Consider the following 18162-nt stretch of genomic DNA (forward strand, 5'->3'; position numbering starts at 1 on the left):
CGGAAGAGAGATCGACAAGGGCAAAGGCCATGGATGTTAACAGGAGAATATTTGAAGGGATAGACCTGAGACTGAGAGCAGGAAGGGGAGAGAAAGGGAAGAAGATAAGGCAGGTTCTCTGAGGTTGACTGTAGGTATCAATGAAAGTAAGAGATTGCAGAATACATGAAGAGAAAAACTTGCAACTGGGATGTGATGTGTTTAGATTTAAGAGATGGAATGCTTTCAGTGGAAATGAGAAATTTAAAATAGCCAAAAGCAGTTTGCGTATTTTATCACGAAGGGAACACAGTACCTGGGAATTCCATGGTTGTGGACCTGGGATTGCAAACACAGTCTGTGGTAGGCACACGCCCAGAACAATATGTCTGTACTGTGAAAGAATGACGTCTTTCTTTCAGGCTATCAATGCTATGGAGAACGGTCCTACGAGGGTTAGAGAGATTGAGTTCCAGGTGGGATGATGGAGATGAAATGAAGTTCTTGCACTCCAAATCGACTGCACCTAATGTTAAAATAAACTCAAACTGAACTGATATGTGAATTGGTTGTGTTAGTACCATGTCCGTCATCGTCATGCTGCTATATAGCTTAGCACGTTAGAGGGTAAGAGCTGTTGTCCCCCTCCCATTAGACCGTGATTTCTTCTGTAGCAGGGACTGCCTCTCATTTATGTTTATACCCCCAACACTTAGTGTGTCTGGCACATCACAGGGGTTCAGTAATGTTTATTTCCTCACACAGACAGATTTAATCAGGAAGAATTCACAAACTAAGTAGGCTTTGAGCAACTGACTGTCCTTTTTGGTTTTTTTTGAGAAAGAGAGAGAGAGAGCACATGAACTGGGGGTGGGGTGGGGGGAGGAGAGCAAAGGGAGAGGGAGAGAGAGAATCCTAAGCAGGTTCTACGTCCAGCATGGAACCTAACATGGAGCTTGATTTCACAACCCTGAGATCATGACCTGAGCTGAAATCAAGAGTGGGACATTTAACTGACTGAGCCACCCAGGCGCCCCTGACTGTCTTTTCCATCACTGTTTTCTGTATTTGATTTGCCCTCGAAGGACCAACATGGCATAGAGTAGGTGCATAATAAATATTTGCAATCCATTGGTTACAAAATAGCATCTTTTCTTGATTGAAGAATTTTGGGCATTTCTTTGCAGTTATTTATGTAAATCTGCACCTGTATTTATACAGCTCATTTATTTCCTTAGTTCTGATAAAGAGATGTATTTTATTTCCTGAAAATACTCCTTTGCATAATTGCTTCTGCACCTCGTTGAAGATACTTATCCTCCAATTCTGATGATGAGAAAATGATTTTAATAGTGGTGGGAGATCTCTGTACGTTGCATAGCTCCTATTAGAGCTCTAGGATGTTTACTGAAAATTCTTCTGAATATGTTATACCTATTGATTCAAAGGCTGTGTCTACCTAACAAAAGTGGGAGGTTGAACCCCCAACTTATTTTTACCTTTTTTTCCCTCTTGACTGGTTCTCAGTCACAGTCATGGGCTAATTACCCAAACAGCTCAAGTGCGGTTTAGGAAAATCAACAAGGACAGGTATCCTTTGACTAATATAAGATGGAAAAAATTTTGCCATTTTAAAAAAGGATGAAAAAGTCATTTTAATTACTGGACTATTTGTGTACTGGGATCTGGCATGACTACTTCTTCTCAGGTGCACAAACAATGTCAGAACTTGTTAGAATGTTTGACTGGATCCTGTGCGATAGTCTCAAGATTTTCTGTTCTGTTCTCAATTTTAGGGGATACTGCTCTTCTTGTTTTTGACCAAAGTGGCCCTCCTTATTTTTATTATCCTCGGAGAGCTCATTATCTGTCTCTTTATCTATCTCTCTATATCTATCCTCTATCTATCTATCTATCTATCTATCTATCTATCTATCTATCTATCTCTATCATCTATCTATCTATCTATCTATCTATCTATCTATCTATCATCTATCTATCATCTATCAATCATCTATCATCTCTCATTCTCTTTCTCTCTCCCTCTCTTTCTGCCAGGGAAGTTTGAGCTATTGGGTCTCTGGATATCCCTTATAAATAGTCATAAAATTCCATTTAACACATAAAGGGGCCATGAGGGTGTAAGCATTAACTGGTTAAATTGTGAACCCAAGTGAAATTCTTTCTTTTTCTTTTTTTTTTCAAAGATTTTATTTATTTATTTGACAGAGAGAGACAGCCAGCAAGAGAGGGAACACAAGCAGGGGGAGTGAGAGAGGAAGAAGCAGGTTCCCAGCGGAGCAGGGAGCCCGATGCAGGGCTTGATCCCAGGACTCCGGGATCAAGCCCTGAGCCAAAGGCAGACACTTAACGACTGAGCCACCCAGGCGCCCCCCAAGCGAGATTATTTCTAGATCCAATGGCCATCACAAATAGCCATATCCTAATCTATATTTTGGCCACAGATTTCAAACTCCCAGTGAGATCAGAGGCCAGATGTATTACTATTCTACCATAATTTCAGGATTTCTGGGTCAGGCTTAGTGAGGAGACAATGTCAAGTGTGAAAAACCAACACAAATTATTTCATTGAAATCTGGGTCAGAACACAATTGTTGGTTTTTTTGAACATTTTATCAAATGTAGTTTAGATCACTTTGAACTTATAAGCAATGTAGGGAAGGAATAGTCTCATGGAGAAGAAATCTAAAGCCGGAGTACTTTTATGAGCTCTTTTCACCATTGACTTAAGAATCAACATTTACTTGGTGGGATTTATTTTTATAAAATGTCAGAAAGTAAAAAAAGAAATTATGTGTCAATTAATGTTCTCAATTTCTGAAGCAACTGAATGCTTCCTTTTTTAAAGTTAAAGGCTTTTCAAGAAAATTTAAAATAAGTATGCAATCCCAACCAGATGTTACTGTAATCCTTCTGAAAGACTAGTCAGAAGCAATTTTTTCATTCCAGATTGCTTGGCCTGTTGACGAGATTTTTCCAAATTCTTCTTGGATTCTAAGGAACCAAAGTAGGCATGCGTGGGGGGCACGAACCCTGTTATTTCCTACTATTAAGTTAGACAATTCGCTTTCGCTTTTTCAGATTGGGTTCAGACACATTTCCCTAATGTGTCAGGAAAGCTGGGCTCACCTCATGGCTCTTGTTTCACCTCTAAAGGAAGTATTTTTGGGTCAGTTTTCCCCAAGTCTGTTCCTGGATTCTTTTTTGGATCAAAACCAAACTTTGAGTTCCCTTTTGATATTGCCAGCCGCAAGCTTCTAATAATCTACCTCTTCTCCAACTCTTTTCTTTTTCTTACACCCGAGGCACCTATCGATGGGATCCATGAAACTGTTTTTCTGTCTTCTCTTCTTCTATTATAATGTATTTTTGTACCATTTTCAAAGACCTCTTTTGAAAACATAATGCTTTTTTGGTGACTTTTCTTCCAATTGTAACTCAAAATTATATTAATGGATCTAGGCTGCTGAGCCACAAACCAAATACAGTGTCTAGATACAGAGTTCCTAAAGAAAGCTGATGAATTGAAGAGGCTTGTCCTCTTTTGTCTACCTAGGTATTATTTGGTGAAGTAGAGAATGATGAAGAAAACTAGTTATTCAATTTGTTGGAGCAGGATGTTAATTAAATCAAGGCATTTCATCCTCACCACAGTCCTATCATTAAGAGTGCCCTTATTTTTCTTCTATCATAGATAAGGAAACTGAGGTGCAAGGGGTTGAATAGCCTTCCTTGGACCCCATAGTTAGGAACGAGCAGAGCAGGGATTTAATCTCAAGTCTGTGTCATTTGGAAGACTGTAGTCTTTTTTTTTTTTAAGATTTTATTTATTTATTTGACACAGAGAGAGAGAACCTAAGCAGGGGGTGCAGAGGGAGAGGGAGAAGAAGACTCCCCTCTGAACAGAGAGCCTGAAGTGGGGCTCCATCCCAGCATCCTGGGACCATGACCTGAGCTGAAGGCAGACACTTAACCGACTGAGCCAACCAGGTGCCCCATGAAGACTGTACTCTTAACTACCCTACTACATCAACCCAACCAGCTATTCAGAAACATTTGCAGTAAACCATAAAAATAACTTCATTATGGTGACAACTCAAGGCTCAGCTGATACGAATGTTGGGTTAGTGGTCCTGCCTTGCACAGTACTGTATAGTGATGCCCAGAATCCCTCCATTGAGTCTGAAGAGAAAAGTATTACCTTCCAGCGGGGGTTAAACTCAGGGAAACCAATGCATATTCAAAAAACCCACAAGAAATTAATTTATAAAGCAGGAGTTCAAATTATTTCTGTAAAGAGAAACACATGTTCACAAGATGACAAATGTTGATCGTTTGGAATGAGTTTTCTCTTTAGTTAGGTAGATTCACTTAGGAGATCCATAACATGTTAGAAAGGTTCTTACTCAGAAAAAAAACCCCAATATTCATAATGGGTTTTCTTTAAATTACTACAACTGAGTGATTATTATGGGCCGAATTGTAACTTCAAATTTACATGTTGAAGTCCTAACCCTCAGTATCTCAGAATGTGAGTGTGTATGGAGACAGAACCTTTAAAGAGGTAATTAAGGTAAAAATGAGGTCATAAGGGTGGGTCCTTCATCCAGTGTGACTGGTGTCCTCATAAGAAGAGATTCGGACACACACCTGTGATCACACCGAGGAAAAGAACAGTGAGAAGGTGGCCGTCGGTGAGCCAAAGAAGGAGGTCTTGGAAGAAAGCAAACCCGTGCACACCTTGTTGCTGCATTTCCAGAGCTGTGGGAAAATATCTTTCTGTTGTTTAAGCCACTTGGTCTGTGGTATTTTGTGATGACAGCCCTAGTAACTTAATATGATAATTATATTTTTTTACTGTAGAATTATTTCCATTTCATTAAATCATATTGGCCATTAAAATCAGAGTTTACTTTTTCTAAACAGTCCTGAGATGTACCGAACGATTTTTAATCCGTTTCCTAGATTCTATACCTAATGAATTGTGTACTAAATGAATCGGTACTAGTTTTCTTCACTAATAAATTCTGTTATTTTTAAAACTACTTTGATTAGATTTGGTAAGCATTCCAGACAAACCCTGAGCAATTAAAATATAACGTGAACCACTAACGCTCACATTATTAAAGTTGCTAATAGGCACATTTAAAAAATAAAAAGAAAAGGTGAGGTTTAATTTCAACAATATATGAATATATATTAGTGTATGTTATGTCTTATATGTGTTAATATTACATATAATACATTCAAAATAGAATCATTTCAATATGTAGTCGATATACAATTATTAATGTGAAATTTTCCAATTTTTTCCCTCATACTAAGTCTTCATAATCTAATGTTTACTTTACTCTTAGGGCAGATATCATTCTGGACCAATCAAGTTTTAAATGCTCAACAGTCAATGTAGCTAGTGTGTGGGACAGCTCTAAACCTGTTGTTGAATCTTTTTCTATCAGCACTGTATTTGCACATCTTTTTTAAAGATTTATTTATTTGAGAGAGAGAGAGAGAGAAAGAGAATGTGTGTGAGTGGGGGAAGGGGCAGAGGGAGAGAATCTTCCAGCAGACTCCTCAGGGACTGCCGAGCATGCCACGGGGATCCCACGACCCATGAGATCATGACCTGAGCCAAAACCAAGAGCCTGACATTCAACCGACTGAGCCACCCAGGTGCCCCCTATTTGCATATCTTTTTAAGGCAATGTTTCTGCAGATGTCTGAGGTCACCGATTTTACGTTGGTTATTTGAAGTTTCAGTTTCTGAATGTGATATGCTCTTACATGAAAGCATCAACTTTATCTGAGTTTACTGCCACTTTATGTAACAAATTCCTGATTGACAAAGTGTGATAAAAGGAAGTCATTACTAAAATTCCAATCAGATAATATTTTCCTGTTCAGGCTTCCTGGAAACATCAATAGATATTTATGAGCTGGCCTGCTACACGCAAGGTACTAAGAGGGAAAATGTGTGTAAAGTTGTTTATTTTCAAATTGAATTATCTTAAATATTAAAAATCTCTAAATGGATTAAAGGGGAAAATGCTTCCATTTGTTGGTCTTTTACTAGGTACTGACACATGTGATCTTATTTATCTTTTTTTAAAAAAGATTTTATTTATTTGAGAGAGAGAGAGAGAGAGCATGCATGCCCACAAGTGGGGGAGAAGGGCAGAGGGAGAGAGAGAAGCAGACTCCCCACTGAGCAGGAAGCCCAACTTGGGGCTCGATCCCAGAACCCTGAGATCATGACCTGAGCCGAAGCCAGATGCTTAACCGACTGAGCCACCCAGGGGCCCCTTACTTATCTTTTAAAAGTCTTGTAAGCTTTATACAAATGAGAAAACTGAAGCTTCATAGTTTTAAGTAAATTTCCCAAGATCGCCTTGTTCACAATTGATGGAGTTTCTCATTCACATGCTTTACATCTGAGAAATTTCAAAGCAACACGAAGCGTGTGAATTTTGCAGAAACCATTAAATCTAGCATGGGTTTTGAAGTAGGCTAAGCTCAAGTTCAAGGTTCCAGCTCTTCTATTTACTAGGCTTTTTGTCTTTGTTTTATCTTATTTAAACTCCACGAGCCTGTTTCCTCATTTAGAAAATGGGCATCATAATAGCTCCTATCTCTTAGGGCTGTGTGAGGACTGAGTGAGCTAATTCAGGGAAAGTACACTGTGTGAGCATATATTAATGACTCACCAAACATAAGCTCTTTGTTCTTTTTTATCATCACTAGTGACCGGCCTGGTATACATTAACTCTTTCAATTTGCAGGAATTTTTTTGACCATTCGGTAGAACAGAATACATTTTTATATTTTAAATATGATTAAGCAGAGAAGCCTGAAATACGTTTCTATAATTAACTGCTCCAACTGTGTTAGCGCATGAGAACAGCTTTCAGAAGGAGCTCTGACATTCCCCAAGAGCCAGGGAGAGGCCAGCGCTGATGTCTTCTCTACCTGTGAATGAACCGTTTTATCCTTCGGAGGTGGGGACCTTGATTTCTTTTTTAAAGATACCTGAATTCTGGCCAGTGCTGCTTTAGGATTCGATGTGCCATGTGACCCATCTCAAAGGAGATAGAATAAAGTTTTTCAAAGGTCACATCTCAGCCACTTAAAATGTTTATGTTTTTATTATGGCTGAAGATCGTATTATGGCAATTGCAATAAAAACAACCGAAGTCAAAATGAACCAATGAACACAACAAAAACAGAGAAAGAAAGGGGTGGGGGGGGGGAGAGCTTCCGTTTAGGGTTCAAATGCTTCCACTCATCAGTCTTAACCTTTTTGATAATTGTATTATGTGCAGCAGCAAAGAAACAAAAGGGGATAAAGGTCTTAAGAGTTATATTGATAAACTATGTGTGGTGCTCAAAAATGGCATGGAATATCTTGTTTAAGCTGTAAAAATATATTAGCATGTCATGTTATCTTCATAAATTCTTCTCACACATAGGGTGGGTGGAGTTCCCAAATCCCAAGGCACATTACCAATTCGGTTGGTCGCCGCAATTCATCAATTGTTTTGTCACATATTTTCAGGCTCACAGTTGGGACTGAGGTATTATGATTCTAGAGGGTTTGATAATAGGTGAGTTATTAGCTGTTGGGGACAGATTTGTTTCGGAGCCTTTCTGTGGCAGTCTGTTATATGGGAAGGCAATCATTTTCACGGAGTTTGCTCCCTCAGACTTAAAGAGATTCTGAATATAGCTTGTAATTTTTTTCCTAGTAAAATTTCATTAGTGGTTAATTATGATTGGTAGAGCTTACCGGAAGTTCACCAAGTGTGTTGAGAGTTCAAACATGGCCAGTTTTAAGCGGTGTCATGATGGGATGGACAGCTCTTGGTATTCTCTCTCGCCATGTTTATACACACTGTCTATCAGTCTTCAGTGTATTATCGCATGTTGAACTTGTGATTTTAACCTTTTTGGAAAACAAAAAGGACTTTCAGAATTGACTTTTCTCAGTCTGGGCAACTTTACATTTTGGTTTTTGAGCATTTGCCTCGTACTATATGATTTGGGGTAAGAAATAATTCGAGGAATGTTTAAACAGCATCTGACTTTGATGGGCTGCAAGAAGGTAATTGCTTTTTGTGGATGTTATGTTGCAGATCAGGCCAGATGAACCCAAAGTGTGCTGAAGTCTGGTCAGTCCCATCTACAAGTTTCTCAAAGAAGCCCTATTGTATCAAAGGCAGATTAAGCAGAGTTAATTTCTCTTCGAAAAGTGCGCATTTGTAAGAAACATGAAAAAGATAAAACATAAAGGAATATAATATGTTTCTCCATATATTTTTCTGACAGTTTCAAGTTTCTATTCTAGAAGGGTATCCTCATATTTAGATAGGTACTTTAGTTCACACAATTGTGATCAACTTCAAAATTAGCTTGACTATTAAAATTATTAGTTGCTTATACTTTTTTCAGTAAGGGCAGGAGGAAATGCAAATAAAGGAGGATTTCGAAAAAATCAATGCAAAACATAGTTATATTGAAGTAATACATAATTAAATATATAATTTGGATTAGGCTGAATCAAAAGTTTTTGCTAAGAATATAATGCTGTCAGAGTTTTGTGCTGTCTTTCCTCTCTGTTTTACTGGAGACAGGGTTTATCTGAAAACTGCATCTATTATCTCCTAACTAGAGAATATAGAAAGAGAAATGAAAAAACTTTATAAAAAATGGAAAAATGGTCACCACGGCAGTAGATCTCCCAAATGGCAGCTGTGTATAGAGCAAACATTCCAGAATACTGGAATAGATTTAAAATATTGCTGATCTTCTGTTTATGTTCTTGCTGTGTTGGGATATAAACATTTTTTGATGAGGGGTATTTCTGTTTCAGCAAAGAATTATGTGGCTCAATTATCTGGAATAGGATTCGGGGCCTGAAAGATATTTGATTATATGTTATAGAGGGCTCATAACTGAAATGGGGTATGACTTAGACATTATACATCCATTTAGCAGTTATGTAAATTATTTCTGATAAATTATTTCGAGCCCTTTTTTCAGCCTTATACCTCTCATGCTATTTTGGAGAGCCCCTGGCCTAGGGCAGATTCAGTCCTAGGTTTTATTTAAAAATGCTTTATAGGGGATACAAAATAAATCTAAGTCATAGACTATATTCTAGAAGCTTCCTAGAATATTTTGGGAAAGCAGCACCCATTCTTAGAGGAAGAAGACCAATGAGGGCCTAAGGTGCTATGGAATGCTTGCACTTGGGCAGGCAATGAACGGGGAGGAGGATAAACCCAACCTATATTGGGGGCGGGGCAAGCTGAATGGGGGTTGAAGTTGAAATGTGTCTGCGTGAGGAATTATGTGGCTCTTCTCCCTCTTACCTATTTTAGCTCAGTCACTTATTCAATATTTGTTGTGCATCTACCATGGTTCGGGTAACTCGAACCATAATGGCACATCATGCTGAAGATAATGGACACAGTTGCTGCCTTCATGACTTTTAAGATCTGGTGGGCGGTAAGCATGAAACATGAAAACAAACAAATGTATAAAACAACGCACTGTGCTAGGCAATAGCAAAGAAAAGCAAGATGCTATGAAAGAGGTTGCGGATTGGGGAATGCAGGTCTGAAGAAGAGACATTTAAGCTGAGATTCGAAGGATATGCCTATTAAAATATAGACACACTTCTTATATAGGATATGCTAAAATTAGAATTTCTTTTCTTTTAAGATTTTATTTATTTATTTGAAAGACAGAGAGGAAGAGAGAGAGCATGAACAGGGGGAGGGGAGAAGCAGACTCTCCTGCTGAGCAGGGAGCCTGCTGGGGCTCGATCCCAGGACCCTGGGATCATGACCAGAGCTGAAGGCAGTCGCCTAACTGACTGAGCCACTCAGGAGCCCTAAAATTAGAATTTCTACCGACTTGCTTTTTTATAGTCATGTGTATGACAAATGAGGTAAAGAAATATCTAGAACATACTCATTTAATTAGCAAGTGTATCCTCAGAGGCTCACCAAGAAACAGATGCCACCTGCAAAATGGAGAACTTGAGGAGGGTTAAAAACATTTTATAAAGCTGTGGTGATGGTGTAGGGAAGTGACAAGGGATAGAGCAGTTTTTTCAGGGCCATTAATAGCAGAGCTGTCACAATCCCCAGACCCAAAGGGACAAGATGGGGGGCATGGAGACCTGAGTACTAGGGAGAGGTATTGCCTTGAGATGAATATGACCTTGGTTGAGGGACACAGCAGCCTGAGGTGCCCCCAGTGTGAGAAGGCAGGGCTTGTGTGTGGGGGTACAACCTGGAATCTCACTCTCCTTTTCTTTCTGTCCTCCTAGTAATGATCCCCTTTAGCTGGACCCAACTAGAAGTCATAAGATGCCCAGTTTCACATGGGTTGGACTACCAGTTAGAGATCATGGTCCAGAAGGTAGAACACGGACTTTGGAGAGAAACAGAAGATACCTCACAGAGCGAGTCTAAATGAAGCTCTCACCATAGACAGAGCTCAGAGGTGGGGAAGGGGTGTGAAAGAACAATAAGCCTTGTGAAAAGATTTATGAAGATTCGCTCTGTTTTGAGTTCATCGGTGGTGGGCATGGTGGGGTCTGTCAGAATAAAAAATATGGCTTCTGGAGACTATTATACTAGCTCTTCTAAGAATTTCTCCTACTGGCTATTCAGACTTCTCTTCCAGGGGCTGTGTTTTCTCTGTAATGTCTGCCATAATACCTGAATCACTCGGGAAGTAATAGCACCCATGATGGCACTGCCACAGGAAGTGCGATGGGCCAGGAACAGCTCATGGCTGAGCAGTGTGCTCCCACAGTTACCTACCCAGACACCTTCATTCAACATATTCCTGCACATTCCTACAGTGCCACTTCTCCTAGGACCACTGCTCTGCTCTTTCTTTGGGTTGTTTTGTCTCCCCCCCCCCCTCAGCAAGGCTGGGGATGTGGAAATGAAGAAAGGCAGAAGTTGAAATGTGCTGTAATGCTAGCTGACATGTGAACGTTGGGATTCCTGTGTAAGAGGAAGGAATGGCCATATTTACCAACCAGCGCCAATCCCCCTTTCCGCCTCAGTTTCAAATTCTGCAGGAAAGAGACAGCTCTGAAAATTTACGAGCCATAACTTGCTCTTCATTACTTGGTTACAGGGTAAGCAATGAGCACCCAAGCCTAAGGGTCACCTGCGGGTCTGGAAATCTTTGTAATTTTATAGGGAAGTTCATGGGCTGCGGGAGGAGTGATGAAGTGCTGAGAAGCCACTCGTGCATCGGGGACCGCTAAGTAGTTTTGTTATAAATAAGGATATACATATGCACAGGGCTCTTTCATTAGAACATTCTCCCCCAACGTGAGAATCTCAGTTAATGGCTACGGTGGCCCAGTGAATTGGGCAGCGCAGGCCTCGCAAACTTCCATTTCAGGGACACTGAGACTCAGAGGCCAACACGACCTGCCAGGGTCCTGCGGCTGGGGAACGGCAGAGGTGCTGGAAACGAGTTCCAACTAAAAAGAAAAAAAATCACAACAGTTTCCAATGGAAGATTTCAAAGCAGAGAACGTCTAGGCCTTTTACAGTTCTCAGAAAATTCCAGAGTGTGGCGAGAATCGGGAACTTTTACGGAGTTTGTTTATAAATTTGTCCAATGAAAAGAGAACTGTGGTTGGAGGTAAAATTATACTCTGTTGGAACTGCTGTTCAAATACCTCTTTCCTTCTTTTTTTCCTCTTCGGAACACTAGTAGCAGGATGGGAAGCCTGCTTCTCTCTTCGCTGTCACGAGCGGTTAGTCTCGGTAAAATGAGGACTCTGCAGCTTTGCGAGCAGGGAGGTTACCTGATCTGACTTCCGGTTTTGCAAAGGCTCCTCTGGCCACTGTTCTGAGAGCAGGCGTTGGGTAAGGAGGAGGGTCCAACTGAAAGGCCCTAGCAGCCTGATATGCGAGCGGTGATCACGGGGTTTTGGACAAAAGTAGCGGAAGAGGTGGTAACAAGTATTGTGACCTGGATATATTTTGAAAGCAGAGCCAGCAGGACTTCCTGACAATTTAGATGTGGTTTGTGAAGGAAAGAGAGGAGTCGAGGATTAATACGTGTTTGGCCTGAGTAACTGGAAGGAGGTACCATCAAAGAAGATGGGGAAGAATGAGGTGAAGCCAATTTGGAGGGAAGATCAAGAGGTCAGTTTCGGAAATGTTGAGCTTGGAGGATCTGTTACACATTTGTATTTCGTCCCTCCCTCCTCCCCCCCCCCCTCCTTCTGTCCTTCCTTCCTTCCATCCTTCCTTCCCTCTTTCCTTCCCCTTTGTTTCACTCTTTCTCTCTTTCTTTCTTTGTCCTGCCCTTTCCCTGTGTAACAAATTCAAATAACACCCAGTTACAGTTTTGTAGGTCAGAAGTCAGGCAGTGCACGGCTGGATTCTCTGTTCAGGGTTTCACAAGGCTGCAATCAACCGGTCGGTAAGGCTGAGTTCTTGTCTAAAAGCCCTGGAGAGCAATCCACTTCTAGGTTCATTTAAGTTGTTGGAGGAATTCAGTTTCTTGTGGTGGTAGGTCTGAGATCCCTGTTCCCTCCCTCTATGTCAGGCGGGAGCCTCTCTCAGCAGCTAGAGGCCGCTCCGAAGTCTTTGCTCCATGACCTTGCCCTCCTTCAGCAATGGAAAATTTCCCTCATGTTGAATTCCTTTCATGCTTCAACTTTCTGACTTCTTTTTCAGAGACCAGTTGGAGAAAGCTCTCTGCTTTTAAAAGACTCATGTGATTAGGTCAGGCCCACCTGGATATCTCCCACCCTCCATCTTAAAAAAAAATTTGTTCTCAATTTGCTGAATTTTGTTCTAAGTATCAAGAAACCTGAAAAGGAGCTATGTATAACAAATCGTTACTAGAAAACATAAGTAACTGTTCAAAAAAGAACAGACAGTTCGATTAAAGTATAGATAATAGCAATGCTTCACCATCCTCTAATACTTCTGCCCTTTTCTGGAAATATTATTTTATTAAAGTATAACTGACGTATAACATCATATTAGTTTATGATATACAGCATAAGTATTTGATATCGGTGTACACTGAAACGATTAAGACAATAAGTCTGGTTATGATCAGCACCATAAAAAGTTAGAAATTTTTTATTTTTTTAACCTTAGGATGAGAATTTTCAAGATATATTCTCTCAGCAACTTTCAAGTATGCAATACGATACTATTGGCTATCGGTACTATGCTGTATATTACATCCCCATGACTTACGCATTTTATAACTGTGAGTTTGTAGCGCTTTTTTTTTTTTTTAAAGATTTTATTTATTTATTTGACAGAGATAGAGACAGCCAGCGAGAGAGGGAACACAAGCAGGGGAAGTGGGAGAGGAAGAAGCAGGCTCATAGCAGAGGAGCCTGATGTGGGGCTCGATCCCGTAACGCTGGGATCACGCCCTGAGCCGAAGGCAGACGCTTAACCGCTGTGCCACCCAGGCGCCCCATGTAGCTCTTGATCCCCTTCACCTATTTCACCCACCTCCTTACTTTCCTCCCCTTTGGCAACTATCAGTCTATTCTCTGTTATCTATGAGTTCTTGTTTTGTTTTTTTAGATTCCACATATAAGTGAAATCATATGGCATTTGTCTCTCCCTGTCTGACATAACTTCAGTTAGCATAATACCCTCAAGGTCCATCCATATTGTGGCAAATGACAAGATTTCATTCTTCTTGATGGCTGAGTAGTATTCCAATGTACATATATACCACATCCTCTTTATCCATTCACCTATCAGTGAACAATTAGGTTGTTTCTATATCTTGGTTATTATAAATAATGATACACTATACATAGTGGGACATCTATCTTTTCAAATTAGTGTTTTTGTTTTCTTCAGATGAATACCCAGAAGTGGGATTGCTGAGTCATATGGTAGTTCAATGTTGTTGTTGTTGTTGTTTTAAGATTTATTTATTTATTCTAGAGAGAGAGAAAGCATGAATGGGAATGGCAGAGAGAGAGGGAGAAAGAATCTCAAGCAGACTCTGGGCTGAGTGTGGAGCCCAACATGGGGCTCAATCTCATGACCTGAGCCAAAACCAAAAGTCAGATGCTCACCCAACAGCACTACCCAGGTACCACGGTAGCTCTATTTTTAATTTTTCGAGACAACTCCATACTGTTTTCCATAGTGGTTGCACCACTTTACATTCCCACCATCAGTAGATGAGGGTTCTCTTTTCTCCACATTTTTTGCCAATACTTATTATTTCTAGTTTTTTTGATAATAGCTATTCTAACAGGTGTGAGGCGATATCTCATTGTGGTTTTGATTTCTATTTCCTGATGATGAGTGATGTTGAGCATCTTTTCATGTGCCTGTTGCTCATTTGTACATCTTCTTTGGAAAAATGTCTATTCAAATCCTCTGCCCATATTTTAATTGAATTATTTGTTTTTTTTTTGTTATTGAGTTGTAGGAGCTCTTTATATATTTTGGATATTAACCTCTTATCAGATGTATGATTTGCAAATATCTTCTCCTATTCAGTAGGTTGCCTCTTCATTTTGCTAATGGTTTCTTTCACAATGCAGAAGCTTTTAGTTTGATGTAGTCCCACTTGTTTATTTTTCTTTTGTTGCCCTTGTGTTTGGAGTCAGGTCCAAAAAACCATCTCCAAGAACAAAGTTTTCCCATCATTTACTGAAGAGACTGTCTTTCCCCATTGTATATTCTTGCCTCTGTTGTTGTAAATTAATTGACCATATATGTGTGGGTTCATTTCTGGGCTTTCTATTTGGTTTCATTGATCTATGTGTCTGTTTTTATGCCAATACCATACTGTTTTAATTTCTATGTGTTTGTAATATAGTTTGAAATCAGGGAGAGTGATCTAGCGTTGTGCTTCTTTCTCAAAATATCTTGGGCTATATGGAATCTTTAGTAGTTCCAAATAAATTTTAGGATTATTTATCCTATTTCTGTGAAAAATGCCTTTGGAATTTTGATAGGGATTGCACTGAATCTGCAGCTTGCTTTAAGTAGTATGTACATTTTAACAATATTAATTCTTCCAATCCGTGAGCGTGGGATGTATTTCCATTTACCTATGTCGTCTTCAACCTCTTTCATCAGTGTCTTATTGTTTTTAGTCTATAGGTCTTTCACTTCTTTGGTTCAGTTTATTCTTAGGTATTTTATTCTCTTGTTGTAATTATAAAAGGGATTGTTTTTAACATTTCTTTTAATTTTATCATCCATTCCCATCTCCTCTCCTTACCACTGCCCCCCCCCCCACATGCAGCCTTTTAAAATTTAAAAATTTAACTGCTCCATGTCACATAACATCATGACGGGAGGAAGATCCATCATATTTATAGTCCCAGGGATTTTGCAGGGCATGTATACAAGGGCCAGGAATGTTGGGGGACCACCTCAGAATTCTGCTTACCACAGTATCCAAGAGAAATGCTGAATAGAAGTCTGGATAGTCACATTTAGAGTTCAGGAGAGAATTTTGGGAGTCCTTGTGGTCCAGATAATACTTCAAGCTGTGAGGCTGAGCTAACTATGAATGAATCTAGATATTAAAGAGAAGAGGCTCAAAGAGTGAGCTCTGGGGAATGTCAAATTTTTTAAAAGATTTTATTTATTTATTTGACAGAGAGAATGAGGAAGCACAATTAGGGGGAACAGCAGAGGGAGAGTGAGAAGAAGGCTCCCTGCCTAGGGAGCTCGATGTGGGCCTTGATCCCAGGACCCCACGATCATGACCTGAGTTGAAGGCAGATATTTAACCATCTGAGCAACCCAGGCGCCTCTGGGGAATGTCAATCTTGAGAGGTCTGAGAGAAGAGAAGAAACCAGTAAAGGAAACTGAGAAGGGGTGACTAGTAAGGTGGAAAGAGATCCAAGAATGTGGTTTTCTAGAAGCTGAGTTTTAAAAAAGAATATCAAATGTCAATATCAATTTAATAAATTGTATCAAATGCTGCTGCTAGATTAAGTAACATGAACAAAAAGAATTGATCATTAAATTTAACAAAATGGAGGTCTTCAGTGACTTTGATGAGAATGATTTTTTTTTTTTTTTATAGAGAGGAGGGAGAGGAAGTCTGTCAAAAGTGGAAGAAGAGAGAATGCAAGGAGACAAATTTGAAATGGTTACTCTAGACTGTTCTTTGAGAAGATTTGCCATAAAGGGAGCTGAGAAATGATAGTAGCTGGTACAAGGCAAAGTGGAGCCAAAAATGGGAATAAAACTATGATTAAAGATGGGATAAATAACGTTTGTATGTTGAAGGAAATGATCAGTTCGAGAGGAAAAAAATTAATGATATAGCATAGAGAGATGAGAATTGCCGTGTGGCCTTGAATAGGCAAAAGACTAAAGATCAAATGCACAAATGGATGAGTCAGCTTTAGATAGGAGCATGGGGTATCCTTTTACAGTAACTGGTGGGAAGCAGAATATTTGGTTACACACTGGGCCATAACCTATAGATGTGTAGCTTGTGCTCTGCTCAAGGTTGTCTTCCTGAGGAGAGTGGAGGAGCTGAAATGTAGCCACATTGTGTGCCTTGATGTGGGACCAAATCTATCCAGCAGAAGGAGCATAAAAGTATCATTTGGGATACATATACTCATAGATGGTGTTATAAGCTGAATCATGTGTCCCCCTCTAACCCCAGATTCATATGTTGAAGGCCTAATCCCCAGTTCCTCAGAATGAGACTATATTTGGAGATAAGGTCCTTAAAGAGGTAAGTAAGGTACAATGAGGTCCTAAAGGTGAAGGGTTAATCCAATATGACTGGTGTCCTTATAAGAAGAGGAGAAAAGAGACACCAAGAATGTGTAGGCAAAAAGAAAAGAACATGTGAAGACATAGGAAGAAGACAACCAGCTGCAAGCCAAGGAGAAAGGCCTTGGAAGAAACCAAAACTGCGCACATCTGACCTTGAACTTCCAGCATGCAGAGATGCAAGACGATACCTTTCTGTTGCTTAAACCACTTCGTCTGTGGGACTTTGTTATGGCAGTCCCAGCAAACTAATTTAAGTGGGTAGAGGTGGTGGTGGAACTCTGTGGAAGTTCTTTTTGGATTGCTTCAGTTTTTCTCAGTCAGGTGGAATCTTTAAAATATAGGCGTAGAGATGTGGTCTCTACATTGAATACTATTTAAATTATTTTCTTTTTTTCATGGGTTTGTGTTGTTTATTTGCTAGAATCTGACCATAGATACTTAGTTCATCAGTTTTGAGGTTTTCAACATTTTCTGCAGCTGCTAGTGCAATAAGATAAGGAAAAAAAATTGGAGGCATAAGGAAGAATAAAACTGTCATTATTTGTGGGTCATTATTTATATAATTACCAAACAATATAAACAAATTTTTATTAAAGATAAGAAAAAATACACAAACTAATCAGACTGTTTAAAGAAAAAAAAAAAAAAACGATGAACATGGGATTTAGCGGAGAGGGAGGAGATGGGAAAAGGGTCTATGTGGCCAGATGTGAGTTGTTATCATGGCACTAGCTTATGTTTTGGGTGGTGATTTCATGAATGTTTATTACATTATTAAAAATGCCAACTAAGTAATCAACCAACTAAATAAAGGTGGGCTAAGCCTGGACCAATGATGAATGTGTACTATGAATGAAAAATTATAATTAATCTAATTTTGTGTACCTTGGGCACAAATAAAAAAATATCATAATCACCATGTGTTTAGCAATTTGCAATTTATGATATGTTTTTATACCCATTCCTTGTCTTGATAATCATTTGAAATATCTCCTTTGATTTTCAAGGTGGTTCTGTAAGGTAAAACTTTATCCTCATTTTCCTGTAAAGACAGGGATCTAGGAATATTAAATTAATGTCACATTGCTCATGGGTGGTGTTGTTAGAACTTGAAGTGTCCTCCTCAACTTCATGCCAAGTATCACATCTAGCGATGTTTTCCCAATTGTTGAGTTGAAAGCCTAAGTCTAAAATCATTCACCGTATTTGGATGTTGTTTGATTTGCCTTGCTGTCGTCTCGTACATTGCTTTTATCTTTCAGACAAATTCAGTGAATTCTTTTAACATTCATGTGCGTAAGAGCTGTCCATACATTTGAAAATTAAAATAAACAGATTGATGTAATTGAAATTTAGCTGTTTAGAGAG

At 39.4% G+C, this 18162-nt stretch overlaps 1 pseudogene; it reads right to left on the bottom strand.

Annotated features, from left to right (window-relative positions):
- Positions 1–572, bottom strand: part of LOC103675975 — a 15360-nt pseudogene extending 14788 nt beyond the window's left edge.
- Positions 573–18162: the final 17590 nt, after the last annotated feature.

The sequence above is a fragment of the Ursus maritimus genome, unplaced genomic scaffold (genome assembly GCF_017311325.1).
Source record: "Ursus maritimus isolate PB19 unplaced genomic scaffold, ASM1731132v1 scaffold_11, whole genome shotgun sequence".
NCBI lineage: Eukaryota > Metazoa > Chordata > Mammalia > Carnivora > Ursidae > Ursus > Ursus maritimus.